This window comes from Falco naumanni, chromosome Z (assembly GCF_017639655.2).
Source record: "Falco naumanni isolate bFalNau1 chromosome Z, bFalNau1.pat, whole genome shotgun sequence".
NCBI lineage: Eukaryota > Metazoa > Chordata > Aves > Falconiformes > Falconidae > Falco > Falco naumanni.
In genome coordinates this window covers 52,038,790-52,051,721 of record NC_054080.1, presented here as the reverse complement: position 1 = coordinate 52,051,721, position 12,932 = coordinate 52,038,790, and the positions used below count along the sequence as shown (strand labels likewise).

Below are 12,932 nucleotides of genomic sequence, written 5' to 3'. Positions count from 1 at the left end.
CAAGACTAATACAGTGAACAGAAAGCAGGATCATGACATAACAAAAAGAGGCATGGCAAGCATATGGGACAAGTGGAAGGCAGAATCTAGACTGCAGCAATAAAACTGGAATTTTCCTTGAATTACAAGCAGTACTTTCTTAAGCTGTCTCTAAGTCAAAATACACCATCAGGTAAAGTAAACATCCACAGGCGTTCAGGTCAGGACATTTGCTTAAAATGGTTAATAGAGTTTTAAAAACAGTTCAACAGTCTCAGTGATATGCCAGAATGGACAGTCAAATATGTATCTTTACCTCCAAACTTGCACATCTATTTTAGTGAGTCTGGCCTCTGTCCTGAAGTGAAAGGAATATATGCTGAAACCATAAATGCAGAGTGCATCCTGGAAACAAGATATGAGTACCAGCATGAGAGCACAAGACAATAATGGTAGTATTTTCCAGATGGATCTGCATGTGTCTCCCAGCGGTTTCAGTGGTTACCTGTTCATTAAATTGATTGAAACAACCTTTGGCTTTGGATGGAGCTTTTCTGTTTTAGAGTTTAATCAAGAGGCTGTATGAAAACTTCATCAGGAAGACTGAGAGCACCTTAGGTCCATAACATCCTCACCTGTCACAACAAAGAATAAATAAGATTGTGGGCATATTAAAATATGCTAGGAAAATACATGTTAGGGATTATCAGGCACGGGATATGCATAAACACAGCCATCCCACCCACAGCAAGCCCTGGATGGGATCATGCCTGAACATGGATGCAATCAGGATTGACCATACAGTAATGTAAATCTGCAGAGCACCAGAAGCAGTTTAGCACCTCACCTGTGTCTTGCCTTGCATTGCCTTGTGCAGTATCCTTTGGAAATTTTCAGTTGTGTGATCTCTAAAAAAAACCAACAGACATTATTGAGACAGGTTTATTCAGGAAGCTTATTTGCTTTTTTTTTAATTTTTTAATTGCAAGGTTTTTGCATTAACTGGGAGAACAAACTATTCTTCTAACAGATAAAAGTGAAAAGATTTTTATGTTGTTATAGTTCAAGCCTGAAGAAAACAGCAAACATCACAATTCTTATTCTAAATATCAGATTAAATGACCACATTATAATTGACATCACAATTCTTACTCTAAACATTAGATTAAATAACCGCATTATAATTCAACTTACAAAAGATATTAACAGTATTAAATCATCATACATGTAGTGTCAGTAACAACCCTGGAACTTTTCCACAATTTTATATAAATGCTTATTATGGCTTCAGAGGTCTATAAAAAGCAATCATGTTTCACATATTTAATGCAGAGGAAAGATATGGATTGCATTCTGCTGTAAGGAAAAATCAGGATTCAAAGGTGAATCTGTTTTTCTTTTATTTTTCCTTCCATTTCCTGAATTCTGTTGCCATAGAAATGCTTCCAGCTCTCTGTCACTCCTACTTCTGAGTAGTGTTACGTGCAAGAAACATGGTGAAACTTGTGTTGTTAATTAATAGGGAAATAACTCTTCTGATGACAGTTCTGAAATTATATCCAGCTATATTTCTCAGCAAAATCATATCTACATTCTTCAACTCATTCCAAAAGAGGTTGAAATCAGTACTTTGCCCAAGCTTTAAAATAACAACATTCAGGATGTTCAACTATCACATCAGCATTGTTGTAACTGTGGATGATCATTAACCTATTTAGGCAGCACTCACCAAAAGAAAGTTTCAGAACAAGGAAGTGAAGGGCATAGTCCCAAATCCAGGGCCTGCTCCACTGCTGTTGTGGCAGCCAGATGTAATAGCACCTTCCATCAAAGGTTCTGTCTAGATGCTATTGCAGGAAGGGGAGATCAGCTCAATCAGGCTGATGACTCCTTGGGAGGCATTAGCAGCTGACAGCATTTAGGGTGGCCTTGAGTTCACTTTAAACCCAGCCAAGCTGTCAAGACATAACCTGAGGTTTTGGGCAATCGTGGATAGCTTGAAAGTTCGCTTACTCCCATCTGTTCATGGTCAATGGAGACTGAATCCAGCAGAATAACTGGCTCACATGTAAACTGTAAATCTAAGGATATTAGAAATCCAGAGGATTTGTACACAGTGAAGAGAGAGGAGGATTAAAAAGAGGTTCTTTCAATCTTTTCTTTTTTCATTTCCCAACCCCCAGAAAAAAAAAAAAAAAAAAAACAAAAACAAAAAAACAAAACCACTTGCACCTTTACTGAGAAGTAAGACACTTTTTGTTTGAAGAAAAATGAATCATCTCCATCTGACCTGACACAGCCTGTACGTGTGAGTCTATTGTATTGCATTCTGCTGACAAAGGATTTGATAGATGCTGATATGAATGTAACATCCGCTGTCATACAATACAGTAGGAACTAGGGAAAAAAAGATTAAAAAAAAATGAAATTGTTGCCCACCATTTTGCTATCTGACTTCAGTTATTTACTATACTTTTTTTTTTACTCACGGTATGAAAAGTTATTCCATACCCTGAAAATATTCATCATCACTATATGGGACCAGCTGCCTGGACCCAGAGGCCTGGGTTCATATCATCTCATCATATTTAATAACATCTCAGAGCAGTGTTTTCCTTAAAGGAATATGGTACAGAAGAGACAAAAAAGGTGAAGAAGCAGCTGGTCACAGTCATCAAACTGACTCAAATCAACTAGTTTTTCACCTAATTTTATTATATCTATCTGCAAAACACCAGAGGATGAAGGCATAGCCAGAATGTTACAGAGGGAAGGGAAGAGAAGTTAGGAAAAATATTTAAGTGGATAAATATTAAGGACCCAACTTCTTACAATTCTAGTAAGCTTTCTCAGCTTCCTTTTTTCCTTCTCTAGATTCATAGGCAGATGTGAGAAAATGCCATGTAAAAGACTGAACTTCCACCTTAAATAGAAGAAAAAATGCCAAAAAACCTAGCAAGCAGCCTGCAATAGCAATACTGTGAGAGCGATTTTGAGGAATTGAGAGGTTTGGATAACTTTCAGGAGAACTTCTCAAATTTCAAGTACTTCTCTGAACAAAATCTGGCCTCCAGAACTTCAGGTACACACCTTGCAAGCTCCATTTCTGTTCTAAAAGACACTGTACAGTTAAGACGGAAGCAAAGCTTGCAAAGTTAGAATTCTACACTTATTCTTGAATAACTGAACGTCAATTTTTTTTCTGCCTTAGTCCAAGTACATTTTATAGCTGAAAGCAGAATAAATCTCTCTACCATCACCACCATTGTTCAGATTGTAGAGTAAGTGAATCCACACAAGTAAAGGGGTCCAGAATAGGGGAATTTTTTCCTGCAAAGCACATTTAAACTTGTCTGGAGTTCAGAGGGGGGTGAAAGTAGGGGAAAACAGACATACTTCCAACATTCAAACAGGAAGACCCAAATCCCAGTTCCCTATGGGAAACCCAATAGTTTAAAAAAGACCAAGTAAACTTAATTTAAGCACTGCATTTAAAGCCCGAAGAATCAGAATTTCTGGGGAAAGTGTTGTATGTGCATGTACAGACAGGGTGTAAAACTGCTTCATTTCACACTGACAGCTATTTTATTTTTGATTCTCAGCTGCTCAAGAAGTTTTGTTTACAACCTATCATATACCAGCCATGCAGCAGTAACATTTCATGGAAAAATACCAAATAGAGTAAACCTAAGTGCAGATCATCAGCTCCTGTAATTTGTAATATAAAATCTTACTTCTTTCAAAGTCTGTAGCTCCCAGAATCAAGCAGCTTCACAGGAATCTCAGCTTTCAGATTATAAAAGCAAGTCTCTGACCTTTATAAATGCAGAAAGAAGCTGAAAATATATGGCAAGTCTCCTTCAGCTCCTCAAAAACATCAAAACAAATTTCAAAACCTCAAGATGCACTCATCAAATTCTTTTTGGGGAAGTCGGGGGACTCTACAGATTTATATTTTTTTCATGTTGGCAGTACTGCAAGTGTCTCTCCATCTCCTGCAATTGCAGTAAGTGTCATAAGTAAAAAAACTCAGTGTAAAAGAAGGCAACAATGAGTCCTAAGCTGCTAAGCCCATATAAAGTTAAATACTTCTCACATACCTTCTGAATCAGGGTTGTCTGGTGGCTAAAGTGAAGGACTAGAGGCACTTCTTTACAATACAATTTGGCATCATGTGAGAGACCCCAGGTTAGTTCTAAGCACGTCACACGATTCTCAGGGAGGCTAGTTAGCTAAGGTATGGTGTGGGTGGATGCAGCTGCCCAGTGGCACGACCTTCACTGGAGTCAGGCAGCACTTACATGGTAGCTCTTGTACCCTGCTCCATTTCACAGTACACAGGCAGCCTCAAGAATCGCCATGAGAACACTGCTGGTCTTGCTGTGTTGGTTCAATTGTGGCTTTCATGAGATAATGATAACATATTATAGGATAGGGGACAGAGGTAGGCATAACAATGCAATGAAAGATCTGTTGGCAGAATCCATTTAAAATAACCTCTGAAGGATATTCTCAAATGCTTCACTGCCAGATGATTTCCCAAACCTAATCACTGCTGGAAATCTCTCTTCCGGATGAGAAGTCTGAGGAAGGAGGAAGGTGTTCAGGAATGAAAAGAACGGCTCAGAAAAAGAAAGGGGCTTTCCCAGCTATTCAGGTGGCTTTGGCTCTTCTTAATGCAACTTTTATCATTACAGGTAAGAAAGAGTTCATGAACCCTGAGCTCCATTTTAATAGATTCGGGCATTTAGTTTCTAGTCCCAGTCCAAAGCTATTTATTGGCCTTCAGAAAGCTGTGTTTTTACCAAGAGGTTTTTTTATCAGTAAAATAGGCATAATATTTACAAAATCCTCACCTCAGACATCTTTTTGCTAGTGTTAATAAAATAATTTGAGATTCTAGAATAAAACAGATACTACAGAAAGTGCCATTCTACACTGTAACCCAGCCTTTCCATTAGATGAGGCAGGAAGGGTCATAAAAAACTGTTTGAGATCTTCCTTCTAAGGCAGAAAAATACAAAGATTTCTGCTACATTTCTGAGATAGCTCATAATTGCTGGACCTGAAAAATCAAATAAAAGTTTATCAAGTAGAGTGGGAATCTGCATTAATTTGGGAAACCACAGCATCTGTAAGACCAGATTGCAAGCTCTTTCTTCCCCCAGTTACTCCCTTACATTCATCCCTATATGTGAAAGTCCAGTGTCTGGAAGTAATTTCTATCTTAACCCTACAGACTGGTGTCTATGAAAGCATAACATCCCAGACCCTGTAATGGTAATGCTTCCATGACATTGTTCTTATTTCGCTATCAAATAAAACAGCTATCTCCTGTATATTTATAGAATAAATGAGACAGGAAACCACAAAAGTATAGGCAAAAAAGAACTGTATAAACAAATTCATTTGAATTTCTTGTTTTCCTTTGTTAGACATTGTCAGAGTATTCTACACAAAAGGGTTATTTTTCACAGTTCTCAGCTGTACCTCCAATACCCCAGTAGCCACAAAGTAGTGCAATTCACACATTTTTTTGCAGCCTCAGAAAGAGAGGTCTGGAATCTTTTTCCATCAAAAAGGTTAAAGGACAATTTTTACCCTAAAAGATCTTTACCTGATCCGAAAAGCATAGGCAGTAGTCTACGCAATATACAGAGAACAATAGGATACAGAAGTGCCCATCTTTCAAAAAACAGTCAGTGCAGAAGACAAGTAAAAGCAAGCTGTTGCACACAGACCAGGGTCTGCACTCACTGAATAGCTGCCAAAATAATTTATGCTGTCATGTGATCCATCCTTATAGTCAACAGTGAAGACATGGGAGTAGAGGAACAGATGAAAAGTTCTAAATATGGAGGGTTTTTTTAACAGAAAAAAATAATCAAGCTGTCTATTGAAAAATCGTAACTGTTATAAGGAGAGGACATTATCATCCAAACAAGGAAAAGGTTCTGGAAAACAAACAGTTCACAGGTATATTTTTTCCAGAAACTCTCACTTCATTATCCTTGTAAAAACTTTAAATTGCTGAATTACCTTCCGCCATTGTAAGTCTGTTTATTTCCAGCTGCAAGCTGTATAGAAGTGCACAGTGTTCAAAACCTGGAATTTATTAAAAAGTGGTTAACAACAATGTGAATTCCAGCCAGCTGAAAAGAAAAAAGGAGACTGTTAAAGTAGGAAATATTGTTATTCTGACCTCTCTCAACACCATAACTTCAGTCTGTTTATTTACAGAGATCTTAAAGAGACATGAACTCAAAAAGATTGTGGCATGGTACTCCTGTCAACTATGCTCATCTGGAGAACAGAATTTTATCGAGGAATATACATCTTTCATGACTGTCACATGGTGTTGAACAGTAACATCCTCCCCAAGCTCTTTTTTTTTTTTTTTTTTTGAGGGATGGTGGAGGAAAAGGAGGAGGAGGAGGAGGGAGAAGACAGGAAGGGGGGGAGGGAGGGGAAGAGATTAAAATCACTTACCCTTTTGTTTAAATATACAGCATCTGTATTTTCCAAGAGTAATGAGTTTACTAGGACAGCTTCAGCAGAGGAATTATAAACCAGTTTTGTAGATCCAAAATTGGTATCATATAAACTTTCAGCTTGGCAGTATCTTCTTGGAACGGGCTTTTCATTAGAAATGTGGCAAAAAAGTCAAGATGTTATGGAGAACCTATTGCCTAAAATTCTTATTAATGTTTATTAATGGGCCTTATCCTGCAGAGTAATGGGCACTTTCAATCCCACATAAATGTTTGGGGTTTTTCTTGATTTCTGAGATTGTACTTAAAAGCAATATGCTTTCTCAAACTTATCCTAGTCCAATGATTGCTTAAAATATTATTTCTTCATTTCAGAGATAAGCCAATGTTGTAATTAATTATATTCTATACACAGCAACTGACTTAGATGTATCTTCAAAAGCCAGGTGGAGATTAAAACTAAGATCTAAGATTCCCTGAACTGCAGGTCTTCCCCAAAGACATTCACGTGTACACATGCTTTTTCCTTAGTATGGTTAATATTCTGTGAACTGTAGACTATATCATAAATAAAAGAGAGACAGTGTAATTAATGTTACTCTTGAAATCAAAACTTCAGCATTTTTTGACCATGTGACTTAACCCATTAAGTGGGGTTATGGCAGTTTTTGTAACCTACTTACTTTCATGTGCGTATCAGAAGGCATGTTTCTGTTGTAACATTTTTAATCATTTTTTTTACAGATAAAACCATGAAATATTTCCAGTTGAAAAATTCTCTTACTTTTTTTCTTTCTTTTTCTTGCTATCTCATACCTTTACTCCATGAAGTTTTGTACCTCTTGTCCTGGAACTGCTTTATTCCATCCTTTTTGGGCATGTTTTTGCTTTCAGCTTAACCTGCCTGTAACTCCCCCCCAGCCCCCCCTCCAGTTCTCCTAATATCCTTTCTTTCCTAAGCCTTCCTCTCTCCTCAGCACTGGTGAGGCTCACCTGGAGTACTGTGTTCAATGCTGGGCTTCCCAGTACAAGAGACTTGGACATTCTGGAATGAGCCTAGCACAGGGCCACAAAGATGAACGAACTGGAGCATCTCTCATACGAGGAGAGGCTGAGAGGGCTGGAAATGCTTACCCTGGAGAGGGGAAGGATCAAGGGGCCCTTATCCATGTGTATAAATACCTAATGGGAGGGACTGAAGAAGAGGGACAGGATAGGAAGAGATGGGCACAAATTAAAACACATTAAATCCCACCTGTACAGTGAAAAGCACATTTTTTACTGTGAGGACAGTCAGATTCTAGCACAGGTTGCCCTAGGAGGCCATGAAGTCCCTGTTCTTAGAGATGTTCAGAATCCAACTGGACATGCTCCGGGACAAACTGTTGTAATTGACACTGCTCTGAGCAGGGAGCTATTTTCCGTGATCCTATAATATGCTCTGGTTCATTACACTAGCCCTTTCCTTTTCTGTCTTTTCCTCCTCCCCAGCTAATCTCCATGTCTTGTCTTGATAGTCTGATGCATGGCTCTTGGTTTCCTGCAGGTCCCTGTGGCCTTTTTCCACAGGCTTTGTGTGTGACTCTGTTTAAAGGCTGGCACCCTTGAAAGACCTACATATGGCTCATTGCTAAAATGGAGGAAAAAAATCCATAGGTTTCTGACTTATGTGAGTGCTAGAGTGCATGCTTTAAGCTTGAAATGATTAAACTGATTAAATATAAAATAAAATTGGAACAATCCCAAGCATACAGATCTCTCATCTTGAGGATTCAGAGTTCAGTCAGAGGTTAGAAACCAAGAATGGAAATCTAAGCTGAAATGATTTTAGGACTTGCACTTTGTGGAAACAGAACCAGGACTTTCTGCTTCAGAGTCAAGAGTGGAATCAGTCTGTATGGTATTATATACAGTCATTGTGGGGAGAAGCTCAAGCACTCGGCTCCCAGAGCAGCCTGTGATAGTGTTTCTTCCTCTTCATCCCTTTACCCATGCACAGAACCATTCACATGGACTCTCCCTGCCACCTCCTCCAGAGTCAAGTGGAGAACATCAGCTGTTCTGCTTTCATGTGTTTCAATAATTCAGGTGCCTCAGCTCTTCTGAGCTGAAGCCGGAAGGCTGCAAGAAAATTCATTCTTGCTATCAAGTGACCTGATCAAACAAGGAAGTTCTGGGACTCTCACAGGAGAGCCCAAACACCATGAAATTTCACACCTGCTTTCCAGACTGAAAAAGCTAGATGGAGTCAATTGATCTCCTCCAAAATTAGTTTCTACATTTTATTTCGCCCAGCTTTATTATAAAAGCAGCTGTCTACCAGAAACCCTTTAGCAGATCCCTTGACCAATTCAACTCATGTGCAACCTGTTTGAATCTATTTATACTCATTAGGTTGTCTAGAGACAGCAAATTTTCACCTTGTTTTGAGATGTGTTGCATCACTGTGATGCTTTGCAACAATACTTCCCTCCAGTTTTGATTTTTCCTTATTCCTTTTTTCCTCATCTCCATGTCATTCTTTTCTGGGCACACCATTCAAAACTCTTGGGACATCTTCACAAACATTATCTTACTTTCTAATACCCTACCAGACAAACCACTTTGACTTGAGCATGGTGCAGAGTCTGAACAAGAAAAGACATGCAAGCTGGTGCAGAACTGAAAATATTTACAGCAGTCTCCAAAGGATATAACATAGAATCAATTTCATTAAAACTGTTAATGAAGGTACGTATTTGAAGCATCCCAATATTTTGGTACCTACCAAGAGAAAAAAAGCAGCTGTGCGTAAATGTGTGTTTGTGTAAACATAGGTAGCTGCACACATCTCTGTGTGTGTGCGTGCACACACGCGCATGCCAACAAACAAAAGATGATCTGTTAATCCTATACTGATTTCTGTTGTGTTTTGGAACAGAGCAGTCCCTTCTACAAAAATGCACTCACAAATTATACAGACTTTATCAGGCACTAAAAGGTGAAGCTCCAAAGTAATTGATTAAAAATATTAAACACTTCCAAATAAAAATATATATACTCCAGCTGCAGATATTTTTCTCCAGCAGCTCCGGAGGAAGCACCATATAAACAAGCTAGATCAGTTTCCACTGGATCACCAAAATAAAAAGAAAACAAAAACAAAACTTGAATGGCTGAGGAAAAAGTGTGAGTGAAAATTAATTTCACTATAGAGGACAAGGTGCTGCAAATGGAAATAATTTCATAGAGCACAATTTATAAATAAAAAACCAGCTAAGAATTTTCTGTGCTGTAATACCAGTAGTAAAACACTCCATTTCACAAACGTGCAATATATAAAATACAAGTGCTTAGCTTGATGTAAAATATAGTGAAAGTAAGCCTTTTTGCTTTCACTATAGAATGATTATGGAAAAGTTTTAATTTAGTTTTAGATGGAATATGTACAACATAAGTACGTATTTATATTTGCATGTATTTTTGCACTTCCCCTGTAGTTTAAACATACAACACACAGGGAAATATGCTTGGGTGCACGTTTCCAAGAATGTAATTTTGCTCAAAGCTGTTAGTTGCAGCATCAGAAAATTGTGTCCTCTGCTTTGTATCCACATCCTAAGGTGTGGTGCCGACAGCCATAATGTGAGTTTTGTCACTTGACCTTGTTGGTGAATCTAAGTTGACAGTAAATCATTGCCACATGGCCACACCACCCTCTAGGGGAGTGGAAGACATTAACTGACTCAGCTTTGTTGTGCAATATTAAATAAGGCAGTTTTATAAAGCAGGCATCAGTCCACTAAGAAATGGAGTAGAAAGCAGAAATTATATACTAGCAAGCTTTGAAAAAGACCGTGTCCTGCATGGACTTCCCTTGCCTAAGGGACAGTGGAGAAGGCAGCCATACAATAACTGTGTCATACTGCATAGTTGCAGGCACAGTGATTTTACAATATATAACATTATTGGAGTTGGACTCTGATATGGTAAATTACGGAAAAATTTACTGATATATATGAAATGTATTTGAGGTCAAGTTACCATTTTAGACCTCCTGTGGTTACAATTATTATTTTTTTAGATGACATTATTTATGGGACTAGATTGATAAATAAAGATGATATCCTAGCCTAAAAACACAGTGTCAAATGCCAGTCTTGCTATAAGCTATAAGAGGCTGAAACATTCCTGCAAGATCCCTCCAACTCTTAAACGTTTCAAAGCTGGTTGTCTGAGCCCCTGCAGCTGGGCCCTTGTTGTAGCTCTAGGGGTGCAAAGAGTACAGGAAAGTAGCATGAATAAGAGGAACTGCAACACAGGTGGGAATCAGGCTGGCTTTTCCACTCTCAGAACGAAAGCAGGAAGAGAATCAGCCAGTCAGTGATCATTCATAACTTGGCTAGTCCTGAGGCTCATCTGGGTTGCACATTAGGCCAAGCCGATACCCAGGGTCAAGGTGGTGCAAAAACACTTATACTACCATCTGGACACAGACGGCCCTGAAACCAGAGCTAGAGATACACAGCTCCTCTTTGGAAGATGAGCTGCTTGTTAAGAGAGCCCATCAGTCATGCATGTCAGCTCCAACCGTGTTTTGCCAGGGGCGTTAACAGATAAACTAACAGTTGTTGCTGTAAGAAATCTATCTTCCTCATGTTTGTTAAGCCCTGCTTTAAGGTATCACTTAGCAAATAAAAAATCATCACTAATAAAGCTCTTGGAGGAGGAAGGAGAAAGAACTGCTGAATAAGTGAATCCTGTGCAAGAATTAGAGCTCCTAACCCTTCCTACCTTTGCATTACATTGATCACTGTAAAATCTGTGCAATTGAGAGAGTATATGCTTTAGGAAGTATGTAGTCTGTGAAATATCCATGTCATCAATAACTTGACAGATACAATTTGAGTGGCAGCATATGGCGAAGTCAATGTTATGACAAGCCATTCCCTGGGGTAGGAATACTAATGATAAAAGATTTTACTTAAGTGGAAGCACTAGTAGCATTGGTAGTATTAGGATCAGCTTAGACTGTTTTCATTGCTTAAGACAAGTGAAAATGGGCAAACAAGGAACCTAATACAATTAAATAGGTTTTTTTAAATGTTATATAACTTAATTCTTTTTCCTTTACTGAAACGGCATTCACTTTGTTAATTGTCCTCAGAAGAAAAATATCTGAGGGGCTGGGAGCTATCATGATGTTGGAAAAATAACTTTGAAAAGGAAAAGTAGTAAAAGATCCTTGAAAATTAGGAGAATGTACTCGTTCTGTAAGACCTTTAGACTGTAATGTCTCCCTTGCTCATTAAAACACCTAAATCTGGGGTATTAGTAAAAAATCAATTACTAATGCCAGGATTAGAAAACACCACCATTGCTCTAAGGTAGTTTATAAAGAAATGTTGGTCAGAGTGCTTTAAGGTTTGTGAAAAGAACCTCTTGCATTGTTGCCACAAGAATAAGTTTCTTCATTGTTCTGTAGGGCTGATACTCCTAAACTTCCAAAAATTATAGACTTATTGCAGGGTAGCTATGAGAATTCTAGGAACAATACCTTTACACGTCTATCTCTTTCCTGGATTTTGACTTTATAGTACTTACAATACAACCATCTGCTTTTTTTCAGGACAAGGACTAAGGATTCATTTTCTAGTAGAAGTTGGGCCTACAAAGTGCATTCTATTTTATGCGCAGTTAACACTGTGTTTTGCTCAGTTTGCAATGATTTTGTGCTTAACTGCATCTGTTCACTCCATCTTATTAAAACACGGATTATTTGCCCAAGCACTTTGTTCAATATGCAGTGACACCTTCCTCCAGATATTTATATGCAGAGTTCTTACGCTCAGTCCTGATATGAGCAAAGTTCAAACAAGACCATCAGTTTCCTCCCAGCCTTCCCTCAAAAAGGTCTTGCTTTTCTTTTACCATCAATACCTATGGAAAGTCTTTGCTCTAGCAAAGGCAAAAGACTCAAATAGCAATAAATTATTAAATGTTACTACTACTAGCAAAAAGCTAAAAGGGTCCTTTCCACAAGAGCTAAGGTAACATTAATCTGCCAGTTGGACCTCAAAAACCTCTGAAGCTGAGTCCACAGAGCCGTTGTCCACATACCAGGCTCTCCAGTCTGTTACCTCTAGAAAGATCCACTGAATCACGATGCAAGCAGAAAAGGAACTGAGAAAAATGCATTCACAGACTGATTGGGAGAACATTTTTTAATTACAGGTGAGTTAGTGACAATACATGCAAGTGTATTATTCTTTCCTTTTGCTAGGCACTGGGAGCTATGCAGGCCACAGGAAGGTTTCACATGGATCAAAATGAATCTCTGCATCTTTATGTTATTCAGATAGATACTCAAAAAGGTCTGGTTTCTATTAAAGATTTTTGTCTTTGTCCAAAGCCTGCATTTTGCCTTGGATTTGGAAGGCTTATGCCTGAGCTTTACCTGTTTCATTAGCCATCACCCTGTTA

The 12,932-nt window shown here is 38.4% G+C and overlaps 1 long non-coding RNA gene across 1 annotated transcript; it reads right to left on the bottom strand.

Moving 5' to 3' along the window:
* Positions 1-491: 491 nt before the first annotated feature.
* Positions 492-3,756, bottom strand: LOC121080906. The gene is made up of 3 exons (XR_005825527.1): positions 3,714-3,756; positions 827-887; positions 492-614 (listed from the first exon to the last, which is right to left on the bottom strand). It is a non-coding gene; the product is annotated as an uncharacterized LOC121080906 (long non-coding RNA).
* Between the last annotated feature and the right edge of the window lie 9,176 nt (positions 3,757-12,932).